Source organism: Lonchura striata, chromosome 5 (genome assembly GCF_050655825.1).
Source record: "Lonchura striata isolate lonStrDom1 chromosome 5, ASM5065582v1, whole genome shotgun sequence".
NCBI lineage: Eukaryota > Metazoa > Chordata > Aves > Passeriformes > Estrildidae > Lonchura > Lonchura striata.
Window position 1 is genome coordinate 24,123,823 of NC_140707.1, and position 25,117 is coordinate 24,148,939.

The 25,117-nt window shown below is 36.2% G+C and overlaps 1 long non-coding RNA gene across 2 annotated transcripts; it reads left to right on the forward strand.

Moving 5' to 3' along the window:
• The first annotated feature begins 4,061 nt into the window (after nt 1-4,061).
• Nucleotides 4,062-24,883, forward strand: LOC146767303 (uncharacterized). Of its 2 annotated transcripts, XR_014955557.1 has the most exons (3): nt 4,062-19,722; nt 20,053-20,133; nt 21,533-24,883. It is a non-coding gene; the product is annotated as an uncharacterized LOC146767303 (long non-coding RNA). The 2 variants fall into 2 exon arrangements; XR_014955556.1 differs by lacking the exon at nt 4,062-19,722 and having other exon boundaries at nt 19,730-20,133.
• Nucleotides 24,884-25,117: the final 234 nt, after the last annotated feature.

Here is a 25,117-nt window from a genome sequence, read left to right on the forward strand (position 1 = left end):
TGATCTAGGTTTCCCAGAAAGTTTAAGGAGTCTCCTTCATCCTTGCAGATATTAAAAAAAAAGTCTGGATATGGTCCTGAACAACCCATTCTAGGTGAGTCTGTCTGGGCAAGGCAGCTGGACAAAATGACCTCCAAAGGTCCTTTCCAACCTCAGCCATTGTGTGAGTCTGTAAAGACAGAAGGAAAAAATCAACTTCAAGGGTAAAAACTATTTTTGTTCTCAGAGGAAAATAGTGGCTACAGATATTCTGATTTCAGAGACTCCACTATATGCAATACTTACTATTCTTCTAAGTACATATTTCTTAATCAATGATTTAGTTTGAGCGCCTATTTTGGTCAGCAGTATTTTGAAATGAATCTAAGATCAATAAGTCTGGGGTGCAGAAGGAAAGAAAATTCATGACAATCAATTTTATATGCTTCATTAATACATTTAAACAGAAGAGATTAATTCTAATAATGAAGGAATAACGGAAGTTTCTCTTTTAAGATTGACTCACTTTGTAAATCTACCACTCCTTTATTTCTTGTACTCATGGGAAAGAAAAACTTCAAAGCACTTTGCTATTTGATTCTGAGAAATATACAGTGTCTTAGCCTCTCTGCCTCCAAAATCAGAGGAGATCCTTCCTTTACTGGTGAATACAAGGCCTGGCTGGTTTTGCTGCCCAATCATTTTGCCTCTGTGGTCTGTTGCTCTTTTCAGCATTAACATTTTCCAGCTGCACTTAAATCTCAGTGGTGGTTGGGTTTCTGCTGTGCTAAAGTGTTTTGTGGACACATGCCTCAAACAACTTAGAAAATGAGGAGGAGAAACAGTTGTTCAGGAAGTCAGTGGTGGGGATGGAAGTGGAGTCCAGGTCTGTATTTTGGACTAGCACTGGGTGTATGTGGCATGCTGTGTCCATCTTCACATCCCACCACCTCCCATGGGCTCAGGCAATCTGGTCCAACTCTGTACAACAGGGGAAAAAAAAAACCCACACAGCAAAAAGTTTATTCATGTTATCCTTTCAAAAATCCAGGAAGAGCAATGCTGACAGGATTTACATAATCTGTGCTTTTTGAAGTAACTTTAGAGGAGCAGCCATAGGAAGTCACCCATGTTTTGTGGAGACCTGTCAGGAAAATAAATCCTGGAGAATCCAGGAAGGAAGACTGTGGAGTCTGCCAATAGAATGAATAGGATTCTGATTCAAATTTTGTTTCCTGCCTGTAGTATGTGCTCATGAAAAAGAAAAGATTTCACATGATTATTCTGCAAACCTTCAGAAAAATCCCACAGAAGAAAAATCCCACAGAAATGAAATTAGTATTAACTATATAATTTTATTTTAAAGAGGAATCAACAAATTTCATAAATACCTCTACAGTGTATGTAATGTAAATAAATAATATTTTTATTGTTGAATTTAAAATGTTTTCTCCTCCTACCACATATCTTTGTTTTACACAATGAGAAAGAAGCCATAGAATAAAACCTGTAATATAAAATCTAGAGGTCCATGAAGAAACTTGTTGTCCTGGATTTCATGGTACAGCTCAGAATCATCTAGAGTTTGTTTTAAAGTAATTTGCAGATTCTATTTGGATCCTTTAGAGTCAGTCAGAAGCGTTTTTGTTCACTGTAGAGCCCCTGTCCCAAGTAAATGTTACAGAGTTAGTGAAATTACTCCTGGGAGAAACTGCTCAGCAACATGAAAAGGTTGTTTCAGAACCCAGCCTATATATTGAGGAGACAGGGGATGGCATCAGTACTTTGACATGGTCCATTCAGTTTTTGATTTTATAACAAAATATTTAAATAATCCATTAATAATTTCCCTGGTTTCAGTATTTGCTTTCAATTTTTAAAAAAATTCTACCTTTAAGTTCTATTGAAATCTGAAGATTTAATTCCAAGTTCTCAAAATTGACTGGGATATTTTAATGTCCTAATAGTGCTTAACTCCATTAGAGATTACATTACTTTTGCATTTCTGTACTGAGCTGTACAAATTTATCAGCTGTTATCTATCACTCTGAATAGAAATTGAGAAAATCTAAATCCCTTAGTGATCACACAGTGTAGGTATGAATGGATGAATTATTTAGAGGAGCACTCTCTTATTTACTTACAAGTCCAATAAAGGAGAATGATTTTTTTCTTTGTTTTAAAGAGAGAGATCAATTATTCTGTGCTACTCCAGGAAATTTTCCTGTAATTAGAAAGCAGCCATATATTGTATTATTCAGATACTTTTTGGCCCTGTGTATAGAAAGCACATTGATAATTTTTTATTGGTTTCTGGATACTTCCTATCTGTATTTGAAGTGATCTTTTGTTGTTCCTTTGAACAACAGCAACAAAAACCTCAGCTGTATTCTCAGCTACTTGATAACAATGGCCCAATTTTCATCTTCGCATCCTTTCATTTCAAAATTGCCTGTGCAGGTGGTTGCTGTGTAGCTCTTTTTCCTTTACACAGCTACAAAGCCTGTGTTTTGTTATCAGTCTGGTTTTAGCCTGGGACACTTTGCAGGGATTGCACTGGTCCAAGTCAGGAATGATTGATTCCTTGCTGACCACTCCTACCATTCCCCAGGAGCGTTCTCAGTGCCTGGGTGCTCTGACTGCCCCTTTGAATCACTTGAAGTCTGTTCTTTGCAGCTTTCTTGGTGTCAATGTTCAAATACTTTACTTTTTTAGCTCTGTAGCAAGTAGCTGTCCCAATGAAACCGCAGGAAATTGCCCCCAAACTGGAAAAGCCCTTTTTTTCTTCACTAGTTCTGTCTCTTGTGTGTTACCTTTCTCCTGGCCTCTCTATATTCTTCCCTCCTTTCTAGTGTCTTTCATGTGTATGGCTAAAAAATTGATCATCAAAAGATCTCACATTCCAAAGCACTATATCTGACTGGTTTTTTTTTTTCATGACTGTCCTGCTTTTGACAGGAAAAATATGTGGAAAATTGTAATGCTTCTGTTTGGGAAATCTTATTCTACTTTCAAGATAAGTGAGAAAAAAATTATGTTGGTTCCCCCTAACAATGCATTGACAAGTACATTTCTACCTAAGTCATTACATCTATTAGCAATGAAACACAAAGCCCACCAGATTTTTCTAGCAATACATCCCCATCCTGACCAAAATCTGATCTCACTGAATTGTCTTGTGAACACACACAACACTTCTGTGTTCTTTTTGAGATAGAAACACGGTATTGTTTCCAGGAGATGGAGAAAAACCAGTCTCTTCATACGGTACTTTACTAAATTATAGCTGTGTGGGCTAGGCAAGGGAAAACTATTGAAATTTTCAAACAAATCCTGTATCTGTGTCACTCTTTCTCAGCACTCATTCACAGGAATGTTTTGGTTTTATTTGGGCATTTTGTGTGAAGACCAAGTGGTTCATATAACAGTTGCTTGCCTTGCACTCGAGAATTCATCTTCCTTTTTGGTTTAAATCCATTTTATAATGAATGGTGATTGCAGGTGTGGTGTGAGCTGCATTTCCTGTAGTACTATAAAGATGGAGCAATCAAACAGCATCCATATGCACTAGAAAGGGAAGGAAAAAATAAAGGGAAGACAACTCTGCACTACAGGAATGTGACCAAAATGAATTCTGTTTTCCCAAATCCATCCTAGACATTCCACCAGGAATTTTACACAAGTTAACACCTGCTCATGGCAAAGCTGAATTCTTTTCTGGTTTTTAAATCTTCCTTTTTTTTTTTTTTAAATGGGATTTCAGTTATGAAATTGTTTGTGTCTACATTAACAGCCAAGTGGAAATGTGCTAACTACTCTGTTTTTCAGAATAGTATCAAAGTGTTATAACTGAGCTCCTAAAGAGCACAGTCATGTTTTGAAAAACCTTGAGTTTGCAGATTAGAGCTTGGGGGTTTGGCAAGGGGAGAGGAGTGTTGTCAGAGGGGTTTTTTTTAGTGGGGAGGAGGCTGGGTGTTGTGTTTGGGCACAAGCAGATGATGAAGAAAGAAAATTTCCTGCCAAATTGTTTCATTTCTGTTGGCAAACAGCTTTCTCTTTCCTTTTTTTTTTGTTTGATTTGGCATTTTGTTTGTATGTTTGTTTTTGTTTGGTTGTTTTTGTTTGGGTTTTTTAAACATTAAGTACTGGACTTCTTTCATATGAAAAGTTTAATGAAGTTATTGTCTTATAGGATCTAGTAGGTCTACAGTGACAACCTGTTGCCAGTCATGTGTTGGCTTTCTCTTTCACTAGTGATGAAAGGTCACCAAATGGCTAGCACTAGAAAATAGTTTCAACATAAGGAGTTCAGGCATACTCCCTCCAGTAGAGGGCATTGATACCTGGGCATATAAACCTAAATTCTTTGGGAATAATATCACTAGCAGGAGATAATCATGGCAACAGATCTTTCCCCCCACTGTACAAATCCAGAAATGAGTGTTGTTGTATTTGTAACCATGTTTTTACTCAATCTTGTTTATCTCCCTGAGAACAGGAGAAACAATTGTTTTCTTTTTCAGCTATCCACGTACAATATAAGGAATCCTTATACAATAAGCAATTTACAGCAAGTACCAATGGTAAGCACAAGAGGACACTTTTGAGGACAACTGCACTTCAGAGACTAGGAGTAAAAGAAAAAACACTGCTCGGTGTGTTTGTATGTGCTCAGTAAAATTTTGTGACCTAGCAATGGAGCAACCTGCATGGAAGATGAGAGGTGTGGGGCATGTGAAGAAATGTCTTTAGGGTCATTAAAATAGAAGTGATTATTTATATAATGAAAACAATTTCTCTAAATGATTCTAAGTGAGTAGAGTTGTAGGACATTGGAGCAAAAAAACAAGCACATAAACAGGAACTGGCTAGCTGATGACCTAGTGAGACAGAGCTGATTAGTGACAGCATTGAAATCTGGGTCTTGGTCTCACTGTCTCCCTCTTGCTCTTCCTGCATTCCCCTAACACACAGCTCTTCCAAATGTTGAGTACTGCTTGCAGAACTTCTGCCATAAAGCCAAGGTGAGAGTCCTTCAATAGGTGTTTTGGGAGATGCTCCCAGTGGAAGATGATGCCAATTCACTCTCTTTCACCCAAGCAGTCTTTTTCCAAAGGTAACAGGGGAAGGAAAATGTCCATGGGGATAATATTAGTGATCAGCATACTATTTTTTTTGGTGTCCACAAGAGATCTGGGGATATTTTCCTGCAGGAATGTGTTTAGTTTTATAGGCCTGTTTCCTTATGCAAGTAAGTGACTGTGTGATCTAGCAACCTGAGTTGAATAGCCAGTCCTTTAGGTCTTTCACAGGCTATGAATACAGTAAGAGCACTCAACCCTTCTGAAGATATGCAAATGTAGGCATTTAAAAGATTTACATTCATCTTTCACAGGCCTCAGAAATATAAATATGAAATATCCAGAACCTTGTCACTTCAGTAATAATTAAGCTGATGGCCTATTATGTTCGATTGCAAATCAATATAGTATCTTTTGGTGCCACTTGAGTTCTTGAGGGTTGGCTTGGGGCCAGCACTAGTTATACAATTGAAGAGCTGCAGCTGCATCGAAAACTTCTCTGCCATTTCCATTCAGAAAGAATAGACTGGTAACAATGGTGGCCAGCCTCTTCATAGTAATTGTGTGCAAGTACACATTTTGAAATAGTGTTTTTGTTCAGCAGGTGCTGTTATTTTAGTTTAATTTGAATTTTGAAATATGGAGGAGAGAAGGGGCCTAATCTTAACAGCATCTAACCTACAGCTGTTCAGAACAGGACAGCAAACAGCATATGTTGCTTAGATGAAAATCATAATTGCTTATTCTTCCTGGCATATTAGCAGACCAGTGCTAAGCCTCTGAAATTATCCAGCATTTTCAGGCTTTTACTTTACAAAGTGATCCACAATACTCTGGAAGAACAATTCTAGAACATCTGACAGTGAGTTTTCCCACATGCATCTACTTGGTTTTACTTCAGAAAACACAGACTGGGTAGAGAAAATTTGCCAAAACAGTGTCAGAAGCACTGATCTCCAGAAATATTAATGCAGTGCAAAGTCTATGGTTCAGCATACTGCAAAAACTGAATAAATAGCTTGTAAAAAATGTTGATTTCTTGGGAACAAACTGTTTGTTTTCTTCTTCTTCTTTCAGGCTTATATCTATCCCTAGGGTCTGAGGAGGACAGAAAGGTCACAAAGTTTTTGAGTGTCAAAAGGATTTACTGGAATTTTTGTCCATTTTTTTTTTTTCCTCTTATAGGCTATTTGGAGATTTAAAATCACATAGATAACTTGCATTTCATGAAAATTTTCTCCATGTATGAAAGTGTTAGAAAACAGGACCTACTAGAAAAAGCAAAAACAAGAAATAATAAGAATAGCTGTTGTTAGAGCCAAAGTTCAAAACTTTAAATTCCTTTTGTTATAAGTCTGACTCAAAAATCTGACTAAAATTATTTAATTAAAAAGTGTCGGTAATGATGCTTACCTAGAAAAGTAGTGGACATATATTTTAAGCATTTCATATCATCTGACAAAACTTGTATAATCTAAACTAAGGTGCATTTCTTTGAGGATCAGTGCTTAAATGAGAATTTCATGTGAATGAACATCTTTGGAATTGGAATATTTTTATTTAGATGCCTTCAAATTTTCTTGCCAGTGCCTGCTTATGCCCGAGTCTTCTTAATGGTCATTACAGAACGAATAACATATAACAAGTCAGGTTTGGCTCAAGCAAATTCATTAAGCCTCAATGACCACTCTGTATATGTATTTATATATCACTGTTTACTCATTTCTACTCTGGGATGTGTGAAAACAATGAGAGTTTATTTCACAACTAATATCCTACTAGTCTCAAATGTTTTCTATCTGCAATTCCATTTATATCAAGATTCTGAGGGAAGGAGAGACAAAAATATGTATTGTGCTGCTTGTCAGCCCTACTGAAGATGCTGGTTTTGTACTAAACTCAGAGGGAAAAATAAAATAATGCACCCACAATTCAACATGTAAATAACAAAGAATAAAATTTCTTAATTAAATATTTCCCTGGAAATCCAGAGATTTATGTTGTTGAAAATATTAAAAAAAAAAAAGAAAGTATGATACGTGAGACAGTCTGGTTTTGACAAAATCATTTCTTTAAAAATGAGATGCTTTTTTCTGAATGCTTTTCAAAGGAAGGCAGAAAGTGATAAAATTCCTGAGTAATGTACAAGTCTGGTGGTGTTTTTTAATACACCTGGGAAGGCTGGCTAGGTAAGGTGCTCTGCTGGATCTCATACCCCTGAATAAAGGGCTAGTTGAAATTTCAGTCTGTTACCACCTACAGAGGTCACAGTAACCCAGGTTCTTCTTGTGGGCCCTTGGGGCAGATTGGAGGAAAAAGGCACTGAATGATGGTGTTTGTAAATATATATATGTAAGGTTTATTTCAGAAAAAGTTTGGTTGCAATGGAAAGCAGGTGTGTAGCTATTTTGGTTGTTATTAGCTATACTAATATAACACTTTAGTTGCACTTAAGAAAATGTATAAGGGAAAAAAAGAGAAGGGAAGAAAGGATAAGAACAGAACTTACCACTCATTGACCTCTCAACAAGACTTGGTTGTTGTAATTTTTGAAGCAGTTTAAAGCTCAAGAGGTTACTTTTTGGTCACCAGATCCACTCAGTTTGACTTAGGAGAAACTGAGACACAAAAATCTTATTCAGATTTTCTAGAGTAACATATGCTAGTAGGAAATTATATTGATCTAATTAATTTGATTCCTATCCACTACTCCAGTCCTGGAGTTTCTTGTGTCCCTTCATTAGACTTGTCCAGGCAGTGCAGTAATATATTTCTAATATATGCTGTTTCTACATGGGAACCTGGAGCTCATTGAACTTTCCATTTCTTCTTTCCAGCACTGTTAAGGACAACATTGGAAAAGATTCCCAATATTTCCACATTTAGCATTTCAAACCCTCTTTTGAAAACTTCTGGATCATTAGAGAGATCATCACAACATATATTGGGTAAATATCCTTCCATAGCAATTATAATTCCTCAGAGACAAGGGACATACTATGGAGATCAGAAGAAATTTTGAAAGTCATGTCATTCATCAACTTAAAAAAAAAATCAATTCTTCTAGGACAACAAAACAAATCAGTCCTAAACTATTTCAGCCAGCAATTAAGAAGCAGTAGACTGAAGATAGGCTGCAGATTTCAGCATCAAAGATATCATTTCCTCATGATAAGTTGTTGGGACTTCTTGTTGTTTCTTTTTAAATTTTATTTTTGTACGAATTAGATCAGAAAATATTCTACAGAATCCTTTTCTCTAATAAAACAGATTCTACTCTTCATTTCCTTTCTCTTTTTCACTAACAGGTCTCCAGCTGGCCTGGGAGGCTTATCACCTCTATCTAGTTATTAACAGTCCATTTGCTTAAGTACCTACCATAATTACTTTGTATGGTTCCTCTGAGAGATGCTTCATTTAAGGAACTCTAGGAAAAGTTCTGCTCTGACTGACAACCACACAGTCACATATCTGCCACCTGCTAGCATCTCTCAAGCCAAAATAAGTTTGTGGGAGAGATATCCTGCAGTTGTCTGTATTTTAAAGATTTTATTTTGCATCTCTCTTTGCACATTCTCTAATGCCATTTTAAGCTGCCTTTTCCCCAGCTTTAGCTCTTTATGCAGTATCAGCCCTGAGTTTCCACACTAGTTGCTGCACTAAATTTTGTAGGTAGGATACTGTGCAACACATGTAAACCAGAGGGATTGCATGAACTGAATTTAGCAGGTGCCTTGTTTCACCTTGATGTGTTAACAGAATTTTGTTGTCCCTTCTGACTCCTGCAACTCCATAGTCTGGGGAATAACCTTAAAAGCTATTCTGTAGAATAACTTAAAGTTAGAGTAAAATATACTCTTTAGCATGTCATGTTAGTGATTTTAGTTTCTGGTTGGTTATTTTAGTTCCATTCTCTGTAGGTTCAGACTCCCATCTTCTTTAAACTTTATCTAAAATATTAAAGTGAAATGAAAGAATGATTTTCTTTATTTTCACACCTTTCACACAGCTTGAATAAAAGCTTTGCATCAACTTTGATTAAGTTAGGACCAGGTTAACTTAACTTCTGTACATTTTTTTTTTTCACACATTTGCCCTGGGTTTCAGGTTTGTAACAGATCTTGAGCTACAACTGAGCCAGGATATCTAAGTCAGTGGCCAGACACAAATTGTCCCAAAGTAATGTTGTCCAGAATTTCAGACTTTTTAAGCCCAAATGAATGCAACACCAGGGACGAGACTGAAAACTTTATTTGAAAATGTAAATATGCTTATAAGGAATGACAGGCAGCCTTTCCCTTTTTGAATAAGTTAGAGCAGTGACATAATTTTTATCTCTTGTTATTCGCTTCTTGAGTGAAAATGCTACACTAAGTTATCAAAGACAATGGAAAGACTCAGAGAATCTGGGTATAAATACTTCATGTGTGCTTTATTTTGTGCCTGTGTATCTAAAAATAACTAGCAAAAACAAATTGACAAACAAATAACAAAAAAAAAAACAACAAAAATTTTAAAAAAGAGCAAAAAACTGAGACTCCACAAATCCAAAGCAAGACACTGCCATGTTGTGTTAGGTTTAATAGATACACTCAAAAATTTCTGTTATTTAGCTGCTGTTTTCTATAGGAGAACAGCAGTAGGATATTTATCCCCCAGATGTGACTGTAATCACAACAACCATTAAATAAAAAAAAGGCAAACTGTCATTCTGCACAGGTTAGCCAATAAAAAACATGATAAAGGCTCTGTTCAGTCATTTTAATGCACCACTGTGTAAGTACTGTAGATTTTAGTCTTGTGGCCAGCAGAAATCTACCTTCCCATTTGTGTCTTAAATATATGAGTCAAATAAGTATAGCACATTTAAAACAAATTTTGGACCCGTGGATGAGGCACTAGCACACCTGTCAGAATCCAAAGGTGCCATAAAAATGGCCATCAGCAGTGCCTTATATAATTTGTACTTCTTTTGTAAACGTATTCTTGATAGTTCTAGAAGCAGGAATTTATACTGGAGAATGACAGAAGTTGAACTGGAGAGGTGTGACCAGTGTTTCTATGGCAACACTGAGTGCTGGGTATGTGAGGAGGCAGGTAAGACCCCTGTGAATCGTCAAATGCCAACCTGGCTATTATAATGAATGGTAATTGGTTAAATTATTAAGCATTCTATTGCTTATCCCACAGTAACTAAATGGCCTTGCAGTTGCTATATAATTACTGGATGACTGATGGTCTGTTTTCTCCTTGTGATTTTGGTAGTTTCTTGTCTGTCGTGATAACAAGACAGTCTAAATTTTTCTTACCAATCATAGGTCCTGTAAGGTGCTAAATGCCTTCAATTCATCAATTTTATAATGAAGTTGGCATGTTGAGTTCTCCTGAGGATTGGTTGTCAGGGTACTATAAAACAAAGTATTGCTGCTACAGGAAACAGGTGTTTTGGTTAGGGTACTGACCTGAGATTTAAACTTTATGTCCTCTGCTAAACCCAGCAGAAAGCCAGAGTTTGTATTCTAACTTATCAAGTATAGAGATTACTTAAGCTCTCATTACAGCTTTTACCTGCATGGGTCCCAAGGTGAGGGGTAAGTTTGTCCACTTCATTCAGCTCTGTTCTACTCTTTGAACAGCTGCTGAGTTGCAGCCAAGAGTCACGTTTGAGAGAGGCCCTTAATTGCCTCTGAGCCATCAGGTGCCACTTCTCAGCTGGAATCAGAGCCAAGCTCACACATCTCCATTCCTTCATCGCCGGAGTGGCAAATTCCCACCCCCTCTGGGAAAGGGATGCTATCAGCCCTGGCCTCCCCGAGGCATTAGGGCAGGAATGCAGTCCTGTGCCCATGCTCAGCTTTGGTTATGAAGTTCCAGCTGACAGCTACAATGTCCCCTCAGAGAATTGGACTGTGGTTTGCCTCCTCCCCTCCATTATGGTCTCAAGATGCATCAAGGGAAATACAGGTTGGATATTAGGAAAAAGTGTTTTACAGGAAGGTTGATAAAGTTTTGAAATGGTCTGTCCAGGGAGGTGGTAGAGTCACCATGCCTGGATGTGCTTAAAAAAAGACTGGATGTGGCACTTAGTGCCATGGTTTAGTTGAGGTATTAGGGCATGGGTTGGACTCAATGATCTTTAAGGTCTTTTCCAACCCAGTGATTCTGTGAATTCTGTGGATGGTGGGGCAAAGTCCAGTAGGAGCCGGGGAGAGGCTCCTTAAATCTGTCTGCTCTATGCAAACAGAATCTTGACTTCCAATAAAGGAAACTAAAAGGAGGATTTTTCCCTTATCGTTCCAAGCTCCCAAATTAGCTACTGCCTCACTCAGCTTACAGGCACTCAAGTCTGACTTTGAAAACAAAAGAACATTTGATTTTTTAAGTCAAACTAGCTGCAAACATAGAGTGAAGAAAAATGTATTTACTTTTGGGTTTGCCCACTAATTTAGAATATGGACCTGAATAAACCTCCTTCTGTGTTTACTGACTGTAAATCCTGCATAACACTTCTGTCATCCTTGGTCTGGTTTGTTTAAAATTAGGGATGTCATTGTCACTGTGGGGTAGTTTTTATTGTGTATTTCTGCCAGGCTTGACTCATTAGATTGTCTGTTTAGGGTTGCTTATGTAGTATAATAATACATTGAATTTTGGTATCAGGAGGCACAGTTCATTCTGATAGACTGCTTTGGTCTTCCTTACACTTGCCTATAGTAACTGCACACTGGGAAGGGCTGAATGGATTTGCATGAAACAAGAATTTTGTCAAATATGCCAATTAACTGAAATGCCATTATAATCAATTGTAAAACGTGTTTATGAATTTTCTTCTGGACAAACTCACAGTCCTTTGACAAAATGGCCTAAACACCTTGGGTTCTCTAATAAATGTGAAGTACATATATAGTTCTCTAATGCAAATATAAAGTATCAAGAATCCTTGAAAAAAATTGGCAACAGGACAGAATAGGCCATTTCACAAGAAAAAAGAGGTCAGTGTAAACATGCCCTGAAAAATATTGGCAAAATTCAGTGCCTTCCTTTCAAATGGTGCTTCTGATCTTTTAGGACTCTGCATCTCCCAAATATAAGTGCTGAAGGCACCCCTCTGTCATGTCTTTGTAGTTGAGGATGGGAGTTAGGGATGTATTTTAGAGAATCTGGCAAGTTACATTGAAGGTGATTGGACTGGGTTTGAATGTCTAATTGAGAAGAGGGATACATCTACTAAGTATGTGAGTACTCCAGCTGGGGGTAAGAATTATTGCTAGGCAGTTTTGGAAGTGTAGAACATGGGTTTATCCCTCACTTCAGCAATGCTTGAAGATAACTGTGCAGATATCAAGATTGGGATAACTTATATTAATGTTTTGGGTAGCCTGGATTGCTATTCTGTGCAAAATGATCACACCTCTGAATTACTACAGTTATTTGAAGGGTCCTGTGATTTAAATTGAGGCCTTTATATTAACAGACATGCATGTCTGATTTTTATTTACTATGCAGTAATTAATTACTAGCTTTATATTTTTGGGGGCAAAGACATGGGCATTAGGGTGCGAAGAGTCAGCAATGTAGTGGGGGGCATTATTGCTGATTTTTTAAAATCAAAATGAGGTAGTTGCATCAACTGATATAACTTTCCTCCTTCAGTTTTCCAAGGCTGGAACCTGCAGGTTTTTTAGTCAAGCATGGTGTTGGAGCTCAGCAAGTTCATGTCCACTGGGCATGTCCTGCTGATGACTTCAGCAACATCCACAACCATAAAGCGTGAATGGTTATCAATTGATATGAAACCCCATTTTTTAAGTTGCAGACATCATGGTGTTCACAGTCTTTAGGGATGGCTGGGTTTAAGGAAGGAAGGGCTGTAGAACCAAAATAATTTGTGTGGTTTTGCAGCTCTGCTAAAGGGAACTGAGAGTTGCCAATAAATGTGAAAGGTGCCTTTTCCCCCTTGGGGCTGCACTGCAGCCTGGGCAAACTCAGATACAAAGCACAGTCTGTTGCTGATTTCAGGCAAAAACACTCACATGAGCTTGGAGTGGCTAACAAGAGTTTTGGGCCAAATTAATTGTCTGGAGAAATGCAAAGATTAATGATGAGATTTGGCCTTCTGGACCACAAGTGTCTCCCAGTTGAATCTGTAGCTGAATTTTTGAATGGGCTGTGAAGTGAGTGATACCTAGTGTAGTTGTGTTTCTTTTTCAGGCATTTGTGGGTGCCTATTTTATATTTAAGGGACATCTTTCAGTAAGGGTTAGGTGTCGCTATAGGACACCTGAAAGCACAATGTGAGCCACTTGCTATTTGCAAGGTATAGAAGAAGTTTTATTCTCTGACTCCAACTTTTATACTTTTCCAAAGGTGACAGTGGATTGGAGAGTGAATGGGCCACCTCTCCAAAGACATTGGACAAACCACCAGTACATCAATTTCCTCCACCCCCATGAAGGAATGAAAAACAATAGGTTGTTTATAGAAATTGTGTGGGAAAGTTTTCTAACAGAATGTAAACTCAGAAGGCTTTAGAAAATCTTAAGAATCAGGGTGACAGGATCTTAGACATGGAGAGCAAGAGTACAAAACTGAGATTCATAGTAAAATTCAGAAGGTCCTGTAAGAGAAGTCAGAACTTTTTCTAGAAGTAGTGGATTCTCCCCCACTGTATTTAGGCTTAGAATATACCTTAGTTTACAGCAAGCAGAGGAGGAGGTGTCCCTCATGTCTAATATTGCAGCTGGGGGACAGGATAATGTCTGGGAATAGGGTTGTTTCAAACAAAGCCCTGTGTAGTTTCCTGTAGGTCTAAATATCCCGTCACTGTTGCTAAAGCAATAAGGTTTCCTGTTCTTTGGAAGTAGCTAATATTGGAGTGATATTGTTTAGAATGATTACTGCATTCTTTTTTTCATTTGGTTTTGGTTTGTATATTTTTTTAAGAACTAATAATGTTAAATCAGAGCAAAGAATTTAAAAAATAGTACCAGGATTTGTAGACCTGCACTTCTAAAATCAAGTTTAAGGGTCATAAACTTATACTTGATGTTCATGGATTTTAGTTGATTGCTATCAGTACATCTAAACTAAACTGAGCTAAGTATCAGTATTTTTGAGTGTTTTATCTTCTTTATTTTCTTCTTCTAATTGGACATTAGGAGTGTATTCTTCACTGTTGAATAAGCCTGGAAGAACTGTTGTTATTGCAGAGAATCAAGTCATAGTTCAGGTAGATTATTTCCCATGTTTATGTTCCAATAAAAGGTTATTTTCAGGTCTGAGCCTAAGGTTGTGAAAACTTTACCATTAATTATTTTGATCACACTGACAGACAAAAACTAAGCAATCTGTCATGAATCTGAAATCTCCTATTTCTGATTATAATTCTATATAAAGAAGTGGGGTTGCCAGCTGAGTTATAGAAAATCTGAACTTCCAGTGTATGATTTCTCCTGATTTTTGCTAGATCTGCAAATTTTACCTGGGATGGCTGTGACTTATCTTATTCTTGATGTTTCTTCTAGAAGTGCCTCTCTCAAGTTTCTCATTTTAGAGAGAAAATACTATAGTAAGGGTATTATTCATTTTTTTCTTCTTTTTCTTTAGTCTGTCATTAGTACATGTGAATAGTGAATTTTTAATTTTTGAAGCATTTGGTTGTACAAGCACTAACAACAAAAGATGTGTGTGATGGAGTTTGGCTGCTTCACCTTTGTCTTTCACTTTTGTCACCTTTTCACATGTGAGAGCTCTAGGAAGCACTTTATAAGGAATATGTTCTGTTACCATGACATAATTAGATTTTCATTCAAGTGAAAAAATAAGCAAGAGTGGAATTCATGATCCATAGGTTGGGATAATAGTGTGGAATATAAGGTGGATGAATGCTCTACCTGTTGCTTCCATGAATAGTTAACATGAAATACTCAGATATTTTGGGAAGCAGGAACTGTAGCTGTTCCTCTGCCATCCACTATGAACTTTCTAACCAGAGGACCATGGAATATACTCTCTTTTGCCTATTATTTCATGAAAATGGGAAATAAATTGAGGTAATTGTGACATGTAATCTATATCTTTATAACTTGAGATATACCCCATGATTTGGACTTTAAGATTTCAGCTACTGAGATAGAGATGTAATTATCAGACTAAGAAACTGTAGGGCTCCTACATCCTGAGGACATATTGCCAATGCTGTTTTGTTCAGGCACAACAGTTATTTGGATATGGTGGGGTTTTGGAAAGTTTAAGTAGGTTTGGAGAATGCCCACCACAAGAGAACCTACAGACAGAATAATTAGAGGAATATCTAATTCATGAATCTATGTTAGACATGTTAGACCTTTGGTTGTCACAACAATGCAGGTAGTGTTAGCATGCCCAGGAGAAGATTATTTTTAGAGCCTTAGCTGCAGAATTATAAGGATCTATAATTCTAGAGCACTGAGGTGGCAGCTAGCTAGATAGAATTTTTTAAAAAAACAGGCTTCCTCTACTCCTTATACCCTTCTCTATAATAGTAATTGTCATAGAACCATAGAATTCTGAAGACACATGCACATCACCAGAGCCCTAACTATATTTCATAAAACTGTAGAATGGTTTGGTTTGAAAGGGACTTTAAAGACCATCTAGTTCCAAACCTCTGCTGTTGGTAGAGACACCTTTCACTAGATCAGGTTGCTCAGAACTTAACCTGTCCTTGAGTGCTTCCAGGGATGGGGCATCCATAGCTTCTCTGGCCAACCTATTCCAGTGCCTCACCATCCTTCCTGTAAAGAAAGTTTTTTCCTCATATATAATTGAATCTTTCTCTCAGTTTGAAGCAATTCCCCCTTGTCCTGACACTGCATGCTCTTGTAAATAGTCTCTCTCCATCTCTCTTGTAACTCACTTCAGGTACTGGAAGGCCACAATTAGGTCATCTCAGATCTGTCTCTCTTCCAGGCTGAACAAACACAGATTTCTCAGCCTTTCCCTGTAGGTGTTCCATCCCTTTGACCATCTTGGTGGCCTCCCCTGGACTCACCCCAGCAGGTCCCTGTCCTTCCTGTGCTGGAACCCCCATTTCTGGAGGTCATCCAGGTCCCTCTGGATGAAATCCCACTAGTCCTAGATTAGGCTGATGTTTCAAACTGTGTCAAGCTTTGTTTTTTAAATTAAAAAAAAAAAAAAATAAAGTCAAATGAATAGTATGAACCACAGTACAATTTAAAATTACTGGGAAAAATAGTTTTTTTTGGTGGGTTTGTTTTGGTTTTTTCTTAAGCAAACATAAAAGAGTTGCCATACTTTTTTTGTGTTAAAGTTTTCTCAGCCACTAGTGAATCTACCAAAAATGCTTATAACAAAACCAGCTGTTAAGATATTTAGGGGATGCTAGTAAAGAACCCCAGTATGAACATTGCCTGCTTTTGTCCTGTTAAGGTAATTATGGAGATGTCTTCAAACTGTGATTATGCATTGAAAAGATGAGTCAACCAAATTAGCAAACAAGCTAAAAAGGCATAGCAAAGCGACACACTGAACCTGTTTTCTTCATTTCTACCTCAGTTTCTGGCCATTTGTTTGATGTGTTGAATAAGAATATATTTTCTCCTTCCTATACTGATGAAATGTAGGTTTAACAAAGATATTTCTAGTGTTTCATGCAAATCTAGCATGATATATCATTTGGCATGCTATCAATGGAAGAAGAAAATATCAAATGACTGAAGTTATGATGCTTCAGTATTAGATGGAAGAATACATATGCTCATGATGGGGCTTGTTTTTAGAAAGTGGAGAAGTATTTGAATTAAGTTCTTGATATAGAGATGTTTCTGAAAAAAGCATACCCTGAAAGAGATATTTTCATGCAGCAAAAGACATGTTCTGACCTATTTGAAGTCAGAAACTGCCATTTGGCATCTATCAGTAAGAATAAGAAAATGTCCTAGTGTTAAAGTCCATTCTAAAAAAGAAAAAAATGTTTTTAAAAAGCATTTTTAATTAAAACTAAAATCTGTATAATATAATCCTCTTGTCTTCAACATAAAAATTTGCAATGATAATGATTAAATGAGTCTGCTGTTTAGTGCTAACTAAACAAGAAAAGGTATTAACATATCTGGTTTATGCATTAACTCAGAACAAGATTTCTTGCACTTAATTTCAAAAGTATTTTCACATATACATACATACACACAAAAAATTGGCTGCCATGAATTGTATTTTGTATATTTCTGTACAGATATTATTTCATTTCTGTAAAGATGTATAAGTCTGAAAAGTTGAGATTGTTAACCTTCAGAAGCTGAATATACATTCCTTTTTAAGCAAGTGTCCACCTAAGAAATAAGAGATTATTTTAAATTTCATTAGATGCAGGCAAAATCTCAAAAGAAACTCCACAAGATCTTGTTTGTTTATGGTGTTGGGTTTTTTTAAGCAAATATATTTAAGGAATGGAGATGGTGAAAGTTTTGCTCACAGATTTGTATTTTTGAAAAAGAAGCCAACTTTTTCTCACTGTCAATATTGTGCATTGCAGACTGTGAAAATCAAAAGATCCGATTTTCCAGAGCGATTCAATTGACATTTCCTTTCCACACTCTAGACTTCCAAAATGTTAAGAGTATTGATTAAACATCTGGTATTTTGGTAGGTTTCCCATATCTTTAAAAGAACAGCTCTCAAATGATTTGGAGACTCCAAAGGCTCAAAAGAGGAGCGTGCTGTTTCTCATTTTACTGTAATTGAACAGATTTTGGAGGGAGAAAAACTTACTTAAAGTTTTATATATGTTATGTTCTATAGATATATGCATATAAATGGAATAAATACTCCAAGTGGCATCTCCTTTCATTTTGGATTGTTATCCTTTTACTAATTTTCTATGGCTAAAAAGGGAGGTTGTCTTTCTCATCTATTTGAGGAAACAGAAATAATTAAAAATATGCCCATATTTTGTGCCCATATTTTGGGTTTAAGAGATTAGGTTCATGGCTGGCCAACCATTCCTAAGTCTCTAAACATGACCAAGAGCAGACACCTACAAAATATTTAAGGTAAAGGGTCACTGTGGAGTCATCCTTCTGTTGCTACAGCACCCCAGCTGCATCCAGAAGATATCCTGGCCCACAGTTCCTGCCTGGTTTATCAGTGGAATTATCCTCCATGAACTTGTCCAATCTTTTTTTATCTGTGTGACATCCATAGCATCCCGTGGCAATGAGGTTTGCAGCATGGTAATGTGCCCCATGGAAATGTACCCTGACTTATTTTAAATCTCCCACTTGGTTATTTTCTGGGCTGTTCCCTTATTCCTGTATTTTTTCAAAGAGAAGTCAACTGTTTCTTCTTCACTTTTTCCTCTTAATTCCAGTTTCTATAAACTTTCTCATGTCTTTTTCAAACTGAGAATTTTTTTTTTACTCTCATATAGCATGGAAACTGGTTTAATCTGTCCTGTAGATAACCTTAGTGACCCCCTGATTCTACAGAACCTTCAATTTTCTATGCATCTATGTCTATTTTTACTTTGTTCTTTTGAATAAGAATTCAGGAGAAAAGTGAGAAAATGAGTGGAGCAAAAAAGGAAAGATTCTCCCAGCTTCCATTTTCCTACTTTTCACTCGCTCATGGAACTTTTTTTTTTTTTAAACTTTTGGAAGGTAATATATTTGCTTAATCTAAATAAATCCAAATTTTCTGGAGTTTTGTGCCATGAGCAGACTGAATTATATTGCAAATGCAGAGAATTGTTTTTTTCAAGTTAAAACAATGCTGTATTTCAAATTGGCTTCAATGGGATCAGATCTCACTCTCAGAAATAAACAAATGGGAAATATATAAAACATTTCAGTTTCCAGCATTGCAAATTGGTTGAGTAAAATTTGGGCAATGTTTAAGTTGCTGTTGTGCTGCTGCTGCTTTCTTGTCATCACTCAGATTTATCTGTTATATTTCTTGGTTTGGACTTGTTTGAATGATGCAATCTAAGCATGGAACTTCAGAGAAGGAAAAATTGAATTTTTTTATTGATTTTATTTTGAAAGGAGAAGAGTTCTTGTCAGAATATAAAACTTCAGGGTTTAGATTATACTCTAATAAATTCTAAGCTTCTGACCAGAGTCTTATGTCCTCAGGAAGGTAAGATTCCCCTCTGTAAAAATTCCCTCTCCCCTTGAATGTTTAGCATTCACTTAGCATGCTTTCCCAACTGTTAAATGTGTAACTTTATTTATGGATGAAAGCCACCACTGCAATGTTCTTCAGCTGCTCTTAAAGTCTGAGGGCTGAATGAATTTCAAAAATGATACATCTCACGTGCCTGAGTGTGCCAAGTCACAATTTTTAACTCGAGATTCATTTCTCTAAAAAGCTCTTCTCACTCAGCTATCTGGTTTCTGTCTCAGCAGACAGGTCAGGAAGTAGGAAAAGGACAGGTCGGGTACACGAGCTGGACTGCCCCAAATACAAACTTTCTCCCTTTTTTCAGCTAATGCAGCTCAGTACCCAGCAGTGGAAACAGCTTCCAAGATGGGCAATGAAGGCATGGAATTCCCACTGACACTCTTTATTCAATAGGATTTTTTTTTACTGTCTCTCTAGGTTGACACCATGAAGTGTGAGACAGGCAGCTGGCAGAAGCTAGAAGGAATTTGGTAACAGCAAGGTAATTGTTACATTCTTAATGATCCTAGTATGGCTTATGGGATCAGTTATATTAATAAAAGCCAGTTAAAAATGTTTCCTCATATAATTTTTCATCCAAAGTTATATTTTTATTGAAACAAAATTTGCTAAAAGAGAAATATCTCAGTTCAGCCAATAATGAAAGGTCCAAGTAAGTAATTTTTGGTTTCTTTCTTCCTGATGAAAACACATTGTTATGATTTTACACCTCATTTCATATCACTGTTCATATATTTTTTTAAATCTTTATTCACACAATTATAACATTCTTTCCATTGCCATTGTTTAATAATTGTAATTGCTATTGCAGTGGCAACATAATCACATGGATAAAAGCGTCTTGCTGAAAAATGGATGATCCAAAACACAAAAATTATTCCCAGAAAGTCAGGTGTGTCTTTTTAAATGTTGTGTTTTTATTGCTGATTTGTTACATTTTGACATGCTCCTCACTTCTGGTGAGGGGAAGAGAATCAGAGATTTTATTAGCAGGAGCAAACAGGTACCCTATATTCTAATTCTGCTACACGTATTTCTGGAATGCTGCATACAGCTCACTGCAAAACTCAAGGATAATCTGCAGCCAAAACCAACATGAAACCAAAGTTTGAAACATTTTGAAGAAAACATTGGTAAAATGTAGGTAATTTATGCAGGGTAAAATAAGCATGGAATTTAAAGAAGGATAAATTCCTTCTGACAGAGCTGAGCAGTGATAAAAGTGCTGAAATTGCTCAGGTAGAACAGTCATTTCCCACTTTTTCAGGCTGATTCCAAAGCTCATTATTTTTTTTCCCCCTATTATCTCCAAAGAGGTTTGGATGGAGTTATTCCCAAAAAGGGACTGAAAATAAGAGTTCTGGGATAGCAAAGAACTTCAAGTGGAGTTTTGATTTTTTGCTTGCTCTGTTCCAACGAGTTTTTCTCTTCTAGATCCTGCATTCAGAAAAGGTACTAGAAAACTACCATGACTCAGCTTAATAGGGAAAATGAGAGTGGTTAAGGCAGTTAAGAGAAATGTGGAGTATTATTACTACCAGTGGACTGTTCTCTTGTTCTTTCAATTTCACTCCAAGAACTAAATGGATCCTTCAAAATCTGGCTAACTACCAAGGACACAATCAAACATCTGTGCACCAGATGCACAGAGCATTATATCCAGCTGTGTTACTGCAGCTACATCTGCAGAACACAGCATTTGTCAACTTCCATGGCCAGCAGGCTTTGGGAATCCTATCTATAGGAGTTAAAGCTTGCAGTAGAAGTAAAAGTGTGGGTTTTGCTTTCAACATTTTTATGTCTTCTTTTACCTGTCTGCATTTTTCAACTGAGTTGCTTCTAAGTTTGAAATATTGGAGGGAAATAGCAGGTGAGTTTTCAGCCCTGGAGACTTGTTTCAGGTTATGCTAAAGAAAAGAAAATGAGCTTAATCTCAAGCAGTATTTTCATTTTAAATTTTTACTTTTCTCTTAAGAAATATCATAAGCAAAATGTTCAGGAAAATAGCCTTTTCTTTTTATGGAGCTGGTGAAGTCCTGTATTGTAGGTGAGGAAATTTGAGAAGAGCATTTCTCCTAGAGGCCACTAGAGCAAACTTCCAGAAGAATTTGAAAATTTCTGTTTAACTTACTGAAGTAATGAGTTTTTATCAGGAGGATATACTGTAGGTTTCCCCTACCAAATACTCAGAAGCATATGGAGGTTCTCTTGTTACGTAAATTAGCAAAGTTCTGTCATTCACTGCAATATTTATTTTACATATTACCCTCTCCTTTTCTATTCCCCTCAAGGATCTGTTGCAGTCATCATAAAACATGGAGAAAATAGTATATTTGTATACCTTCATTGCTCTTCTTCTCCACAAAAAGGAGAAAAAACAGCATTTGGTGGATACAGACTTATAATGGTGGCCACTCTATTGAACTGGCAGTATTCCTTGAAGTTTTCAGGCAAGTGGTTTTAAATTATAGATATAATTTCTCACAAACAAAGTGTTAATTTTGCTCTACTAAATGCATTAAACATTTTTCATGCTGGTATGTTTAAACTTATGTCTAAACTTGGTGTATTTTTATTTTAAAATGTCTCTTATATTTTTAAAAGTTATTGATTTGCCTTTTCAATTTTACCTTGCTGAATCATACTATTCAAAGTTCATCTTCAGTAAATATTCATACTTGATCAGTTGCATTCAAACTTGTGATTTTATTGAAACACTACGCATCTTTCAAATTTGATCACATGCAAATGTACATTGCATTTTTATATTGAAATTAAAAATAAAATAGGAGAATTATTTTATACATATAGAGAAAATGTTTAGTCAAAACCACCTAAACAATGTAATCATGTTTTGAAAAAAGAACAGACATTTACAACGAAAATTTACTATAAAACCAGAATGTACCATTTTATTAATGTTTACTGGTACCAGACCCCTTATGCAGCTGCAAATGCTAATTATTGACCACGTCTTACATAAAATTCTCTTTAGCTTTGAACCTTCTTCTTTTCTGTGTCCTGTTCTTCTAGTAGTAATAGCTGGATTTTGGACACATCTTGCCCTGCATATTTGCCTCTTATGACACTGTCAAGAGCAGAACAGTGTTGTGGTAGCAGGAGACATAAACAAGATGAAGAACATTAATTTTCCCTAACTTAAATCATAGGCAGTGTTATCTGGGCTCTGAACTTAGTTTGTATCCAGATAATAATGGGAAGCAGGACGAAATATTTTTGTCTCCATTCCAGGCCTTTTAATAGCAAATATTTCTCCTTGGAAGAAATGTTTTCCTAACTGGACATTTTTTCTCCAAAAATGGAAGTTCCACTGTACTAGTAAGTAACTCATATGAAAGCTACTGGCTGTTTTTCTGCTGTTTGTAACTGGAACCAGAATAAAGGTTACAAATTGTGATTCACAGCATGGGTCTGCTGATGTGGTTAAAATGACTCATAAATTAAGGCGACGGCAAAATCAACTGCATTAATGCGATCTAGAATAAAATTAAGTAGTCGTCTGATGTTCTTGATTAAATGGCATAAAGTTGTTAAGGTAACTGAATTTAAGGAGAAGGGGAACTGATACTGTTAGTCATAGATATTTCCAGTTGTTTCGCTGTAGTGAATGTTTAATTTTTGAATTTTGTTTTCTATGATGTCAAAAAGAACCCACAAAAATACTTTGCTGATTAAAACATACTCCACATCTTATGCAAAACACATCTGAGATAAAATTACTCCAGTCAGAATGTGGGAGAACAGAATTTTATTCCAAGATTACAGTGTTCTCACTAACATTCTCAACTACCTATACACTTCGAGAATATTTTGTAATGCCTTAAAATATCCTCACTGCACTTTTGAAGTCAGCTATATCAGTCACAGTTATGTTTTGTCTAGGGTAGGGTTTTTTACCTCATTTCCTCATTGCCTTTGTCTTCTTCTGCAAGGAAAAGGGTGGAATTATGTGAGTGTTTTCTTTTATTGCTGACAAATGCTGCTCCTTTGACATGACAGGTATCTAGGACCTGTGCATTCCTATGGTGAAAAGAAAAACATGTTTACAAAACTCTGGAATTTATGTTCTCTCTCACATGTGAATAGATACTAATGAAAGAATAGGTGGGGAGATTTTAAGTAAACAGAGAAAATAAGGGTGAGGTAGAAGGCTATAAAAAGTAAATAATATCAAATACTCATGTTCTGGAAAGTAGTATCTTTCCAGAAAATATATAAACATGGAAAGAATAAGGAAGAAATAACCTGACAGCTGCAATGAATGTTGAAGCTCATAAGGAGCACTAACATTTCTAGGTACAGCTGGAGAGACATGGAAAATAAAAGTAGTAAAAGGAACTGTTTTGACAGATTGTAAAGTAGATAAAAGAAAGCCAGAAACAGTTGACTGTTCAGAGGTTTCAATTGTTATTATTATTAAGGTATTATTGTTCTCTATTCTAAATTAAAAAACTATTCTCATTAATGTTTTGGAAAAAAAATTGCTTATCCTAAACTTTATCAAATGTAATATTAATTTGAAAGTATTTAATAGATGTTAGCTGTTTAATAGATGTCAGAAATGTTTGTGTGTGACTCAGTCATCATAAATAAAAAGTACCTTAGAAGAAAAACTGAACTCCTGAAAATAATTTTGATTATTTTATGCTGAAATGGTCCGGAGTGACAAATGTTCATTTCTGTGATTTTTTTTTTTTTTCCTAGTACAGCCTTGCCTGGTGATGTTACTATTGGTTGGTGGCATTTGTTACTATTGTAATGTCCTCACATAGGCCACCCAGGACTTTATTGACAGGAATAGGGGACTATGAAAGGTGTTTTAAAGTTTTTGGGCATGGTGCCTTGAGTACATATGATAAGAAATCTTTCTCTTAATATATTTTATTATTCTGCTTATAGATATTCCAATCTGAATCCATTTAGAAAGATAGGTAATATTTTTTATTACAATTTTTGTATTTAGTGATAAGAAGCAGATGGAAAAAGGATGGGCTCCTGTATCAGTAATATCACAGAAGGCATTCACTGATACATGATGTGCTGGCCAGTTTCCTACAAGGAGCTGTTATGAGCTCTAATGTCATCTTAAACTGAGAGAGAAGGCAGGGGTTTAGGAAAGCACCATTAACTTTCTTGCAGAACAATTGTGAACAGTTTCCGCAATATTTGATTGCATTTTTATGCAGAAGCTCTGTTGGCCACCTAGAACAGCTGTAGCTGGGTTTTTTTCCCTCCTCATTACCTACTTTCCTTTTGGAGCACTGATGTTGCCAAGTTTTAAACTACCAAGTTATTTTTCATCTTTCCTTGAAAGATTTGGAAACAATGATTTTCCACAAGTCAGTACCTTGTTACAACTTGGCAACTAGCCATAGTCTTAAAATTTTCAAATCCAAAATACTTATACTACTAGAATAAATTTTTTTTTTTTTTTTTTTTTTTTTTTTTTTTTTTAGTGTATGGATGCTGCCTTTTGTATAGTGAAGTCCAGGACACATATCCTCTCAAGGAGATAGAAAGAGATTATTTCAAGTCAAAATAGGGGATCAGGAAGAATCTCACCTAGAAGAGTTCCATCAAGATATGGGATATGGCACCAATTTTGCTGTGAGTTTGGGTAAGGAGGAATTTTCAACCAGGATTCTTACTTAGCTATTGCTTAAAAATATTTTTTAGCTGTTGTTAGGAAGCTAACTTGTGGTACTGTAAATCCTCTTTGTTTTCTGTATCCATGGATATTCTGTACCATGTTTTCTTCTCCTTCAGATTTGCAGCCATCTTAAATAATTTGGTCAAGACTCAAAAGGGATTCTTGGTGTCTCACATAATTTTTGTTCTTTCTCTTAATGTGTGAA